Source organism: Vitis riparia, chromosome 18, assembly GCF_004353265.1.
Source record: "Vitis riparia cultivar Riparia Gloire de Montpellier isolate 1030 chromosome 18, EGFV_Vit.rip_1.0, whole genome shotgun sequence".
In the NCBI taxonomy this organism is placed as follows: Eukaryota; Viridiplantae; Streptophyta; class Magnoliopsida; order Vitales; family Vitaceae; genus Vitis; species Vitis riparia.
In genome coordinates, this window is record NC_048448.1 from 33892331 (window position 1) to 33898330 (window position 6000).

Genomic DNA, 6000 nt, shown 5'->3' on the forward strand with positions numbered 1-6000 from the left:
TTTAATAATTTTAATTTTTTTTAATCAAATAATTTTACAAGAAAGGAAAAATAGAAAATGAAAACTAAATTGAAATTGAAATTAAAACTAAAAAACTTTTTTCAAACCACCTAATTATTAAAATTAATTTTCAAGCATTAAAATGCTAATATTCTATATTTCTAAATTAATATAATAAATTTTAATTTATTTATTAATACAATAAATTATTATTTGATAATATATTTGATATATGTAAATATTATTTATTGATGAACTATTAATATACTATGTCATTTTATTTATTATTTTAATTAAATTAAATTAAATTAAATTATTTATAAACTATCTAAACGAAATAATTTATCTGAAGTTACTATTTTTTTTTATAATGAATATATATATATATATAAGTTTCATACCTTTAAAATAATAAAATCAAATTTTCATAATTACTAATTAGTTTTTGAAACTTTATTTCTTCTAACTAACTCCACATATACCACATACATTTGTATTAATAACTTAAGTTTGTATTAAAATGTCATTCAATGATACCAATTGAATTGATGATATGAATTATAACTAATTATTAAAAACTTAAAACTAAAAATAATTTTCAAATATTATTTATCATAATTTATTATTAAAAATGAATAATTTAAGTTAACTTCCAAACATTAAATAATATGATATGTTAATAATTTAGTTTAAATAGTGATTAAATAAAAATCTAGATGATATAAGAAACAAATGTATATGTTAATTTTTCAGCTTTTATATAATAAATTCATTATTTAAAAGTAACATATTTGAAGAACATTGTACATACATAATTTTTTTAAAAAGTAATTAAATTATGAAAATGATATTATTTAACATCATTCATGTGCAACTCACGTGCATAACACATGTTCAACTATTGGTAAATAAATAAAAAGAATAAGGGGACTAAAGGTTTATTGAATGGGTATTTGCATTACTATTTATGAACAAAATTAGGTTATCACAAATATGAGTAATAAATCCCCTACATAAGTGATATGGATAGTATTAGTGAATTTCCCACTCAAATCAATTAGTTATCCAATCAATTAGTTAATTTGGATATCATGGCAAGGTTTTACCCAGATATGTTTTTGTAATATCTCATATCTGAACTACAATGTTTGGATTAATTATGCTTTTCCCCTTTCTGTTGTTTTAGGATGATTTAAAAAGAAAATGGAATGTCAAGGTGATGTCAACATTAGGATTTTGAGCTTTAATACATAAACATACCATTTTTATTACACTCCAAATTGTTTGATACACACTTTACTCGTCTACTCCAGCTAATCCTAGGATCTTGTGAAGTGACAATTGCATTAACAAGCATAGATAAAGTTTCAACAAAAAAATTAAGAGGGAATAATGACCATATAATCCCATAAATTTTTTTTTTTTAAAAGATCACTATAGGGAAATCCAATTAGTATAAGAAGTTGCAATGACCAAATGTGATCTATTAGTGATGACTAAGTGGGTAAATTGGTCAATCCATACATTTAAGGGTGGAGTCTTGCCTATTAATGAAGATAGTTGTACATAAAGATGATTTGTTAATGATGGTTGACAGCGTGAAAGCAAAATCAATCTAAGGAGAAAATGAAAAACTTATTTTCAATTTTAAAATTCACTTTGAATTGTTGTAGAACTTGAAATTGTTAGGTCTATGGGATAATAAATTTAATTTTAATTATTATTTTAATTGCCTTTTAATAAATCTTATAGTATTTATTCAAACATACATTTGATTATGTGAATTTATGTATGTTCAGTTCTTATTTATATTTAATTCCAAACTTCAATTAGACTATTATATTTAAGGAATTTGAACACCCTATATGATAAAAGAATTCTCTAATATGACTAGAATAGGTCTAACCGTTTTCGTTGTAATTTTAATGTTTGCTTTTATTTTTCAAATTAATTCTTTTGTCATATAGAAAGACTAAGAAAATTAGAAAATAGGGAATACAACAAAATTTATTTTTAAATCATGTTAATACAAACTCTAAATAAAAAATTATTATTAAATATTACATATGTATTATTCGAGCATTATACGTGCAATTTATTTAAATAGATTAAAACTTTTTTTTTCAATATAATTCTTCTTCAATAGTTGTAATTGTTTAATTTTGACAACAGAGAACCTCACATGTTTGATTTCCTTTGTTGAATATGTTATGCAAGAAGTATGAAATAGTATAAGACTTCCTAGTATATTGTGAATGATATGTAGTAACCATGATAAATTTTATTAAAACACAAATATTATTTAATTGCTTGAGAATAAGTTTTTTATCCTAAGTCTCTCCTCCTTCATTTATTTCTCATACGAGGAGAAGTTCTAATATAATTTTCCTTACATCACCCACAAGTTGCAAATTGATAGGGCAAAATCTTTATTTATAGTGTCGATGAATGTTACATTCTGTAAAGAAAAATGCTATTGTAATTATTCATAATGTACAAACTAATTTTACTTTAGTTTCAAAGTGAGGACATTATAAAAATCACATAACTTTGAATTATTGTAAAGCATGAAATTGCTAGGTCTTTGATTTGAAGTATTGAATTTTAACTATTATTTTGATTACCTTTTTAAAAATCTTCTATTTTTAATTCAAAACATACATTTTAATCTATGAATCTATGCATGGTAAGATCCAAACTTTAGTTGGAATATGATTTAAAGATTTTGCACACCTTAGGATAAAGGAGTTCTCAACATTGGTTAGAGTAAGTCTAACATTTCTCCTTATAATTGTCATGTTATTTTCTAAATTAATATATATCTTATTATATGAATCTATGCATGCTGAGATCTAAACTTTAGTTGGATTATTAGATTTAAGGAATTTGCATACCATATGATAAAATAATTTTTTATTGTTCATAGAGTAGGTCTAACATTTTTCCTTGCAATTGCCATGTTTGGTTTTATTTTCCAAATTAATTACTATATCATAGAGAAAGAAAAAAAATATCAAAATTCAGTAATAAAATAAAATGTATTTTGAAATTATGTTACAAAAACTGTACATCAAAATTTTTGTAAAAAAAATTAAAATATTATGTACTCATTATTTGAGCATTACACGTGCAATTTCTTGACACAATTTCAATGCAACTTTCTTTAATTTTTTTCAATTTCTTTAAATATATTAATACATTAACATACCATTGTTATTTAATGCACACATAATTATTATAACACACTCCAAATTATTTAATGCACATTGTACTTGTCTACTCTAACTAATCTTAAATTCTCAAGAAGTGTCAGTCGCATTAGAAAACAAAAATAAAGCTTCAACAAGAAAATTATGAGGAAATAGTGACCATATAAGTTGATAAAAATAGGAACAATTGTCATTGTAGGAAAATTCAATCACTATAACAAGTGAAAAATGACCAAATTGAATCTATTAGTTAAGACTAAGAGGCAACTTCTAATCCATAAATTTAAGAGGGAATGAGGAACCTTACTTACACCACAAATTCGTTGAAAAAAAATGAAGAAATAGATGATTATAGATTAAGATGACTTGCTAATGAAGGCTGAGAATGAGCAACCATAGTGAATCAATCATTAATACTGAAACAAGTTTGTTTATATGCCTAAGAACAAATTAAAATAATAATTAATTTAGCATAATAAGAAAAAAAAGTTACCATGTTAAGTTGGAAAAGAAAGAGCATGAACACATCTACAAAACTATTTTTCAAGAAAAAATCAAACTGGAGCATCATTCCAAAGAGAACAAAGAGAATTGAAGCAATAAATGTGATAATTTCCTAACATGTCAGCATGACAATCAATATGCAAATTCATAAAGACTCACCATTCTCACTGCCTATGAAGTAAAATAAGAAAATAACATGACAATAATTTTATAAAAAGTACATATATGCTAATATTTATTAAACAAAGAGATTGTAGATAGTCAATACCTTACAAAGTTTTAGTTTTTTCTCTATGACTAAGGAATTAATTTTAACACAAATCCAAGTACAAAAATCATAAAGAAAAATTTTAAAAATTTTAAATCCCCACAACTATTCAGTTTTTTAAGAATGGAGAACATGTATTTATTTTTAAGAAGCAAAAAATAACACTTACAAACAAAAGTAATATTTCCTATTGTTTTCTTCTCTTTTCCTCAACTAAGAGAGAGAATCATTGCTTTCATTGTCTTCCCTTATCTATTTTCTTCCAAACCAAATCATATAATAATTTTTTAAAAATAGAGTTAAGAAATTTGAGATCACAACTTTACTATAGAGCATGAAATTGCTAGGTCTTTGATTTGAGGTATTAAATTTTAATTATTATTTTGATTACCTTTTAAAAAATCTTCTATTGTTAATTCGAAACATACATTTTAATCTATGAATCTATGCATGGTAAGATCCAAACTTTAGTTGGACTATGATTTAAAGACTTTGCACTTCTTAGGATAAAGGAGTTCAACATTGGTCAGAGCAAGTCTAACATTTTTTCTTATAATTGTCATGTTATTTTCTAAATTAATATATATCTTATTATATGAATCTATGTATCCTTAGATCTACACTTTAGTTGGATTATTAGATTTGAGGAATTTGCATACCATATGATAAAATAATTTTCTATTGTTCATAGAGTAGGTCTAACATTTTTCCTTATAATTGTAATGTTTAGTTTTATTTTCTAAATTAATTACTATATCATAGAGAAAGAAGGAAAAAAAATCAAAATTCAATAATAATACAAAATGTATTTTGAAATTATGTTAGAAAAACTGTACATCAAAATTTTTGTTAAAAAAATTAAAATATTATGCACGCATTATTGGAGCACTACGCGTGCAATTTCTTTAAATATATTAAAGAAAAAAATATTTCAATGTAACTTTTCTCTAATTTTTTTCAATTTCTTTAAATATATTAATACATTAACATACCATTGTTATAACACACTCTAAATTATTTAATGCACACATAATTATTATAACACACTCCAAATTATTAAATGCACATTGTACTTGTCTACTCTAACTAATCTCAAATTCTTAAGAATTGACAATCACATTAAAAGGCAAAGATAAAGCTTCAACAAGAAAATTAGGAGGGAATAGTGATCATATAAGTCGATAAAAATAGGAAAAATTGTCATTGTAGGGAAATTCAATCACTATAACAATATTAAGTCAATAAAAATAGGAAAAATTGTCATTGTATGGAAATTCAATAACTATAACAAGTGGAGAATGACCAAATTGACTCTATTAGTTAAGACTAAGTGGAAAATTTATAATCCATAAATTTAAGAGGGAACGGGGAACCTTACTTACACAAAAAATTCGTTGAAAAAAGATGAAGAAATAGACGATTATAGATGAGGATGACTTGCTAATGAAGGTTGAGAGGATAAAAGTATAACCAATCTAGCATCACAAGCAACCATAGTGAATCAATCATACAAATACTAAAACAAGTTTGTTTATATGCCCAAGAACAAATAAAATTAATAATTAATTTAGTATAATAAGAAACAAAGGTACCATATTAAGTTGGAAAAGGAAGAACATGAACACATCTACAAAACTATTTTTCAAGAAAAAATCAAACTGGAGCATCATTCCAGAGAGAACAAAGAGAACTGAAGCAATATATGTGATAATTCCCTCCCATGTTAGCATGACAACCAATATGCGAATTCATAAAGACCCACCATTCTCATTGCCTATGAAGTAAAACAAGAAAATAGAAACATGACAATAATTCTATAAAAAGTGCATATATGCTAATATTTATTAAACAAACAAATTGTAGATAGTCAATACCTTACAAAGCTTTCGTTCATTCTCTATGACTAGGAACTAATTTTAAAATAAATCCAAACACAAAAATCAAAAAGAAAATTTTTAAAAGTTTTAGATCCCCACAACTATTTGGTTTCTTAAGAACGGAGAGCATTAATTTATTTTT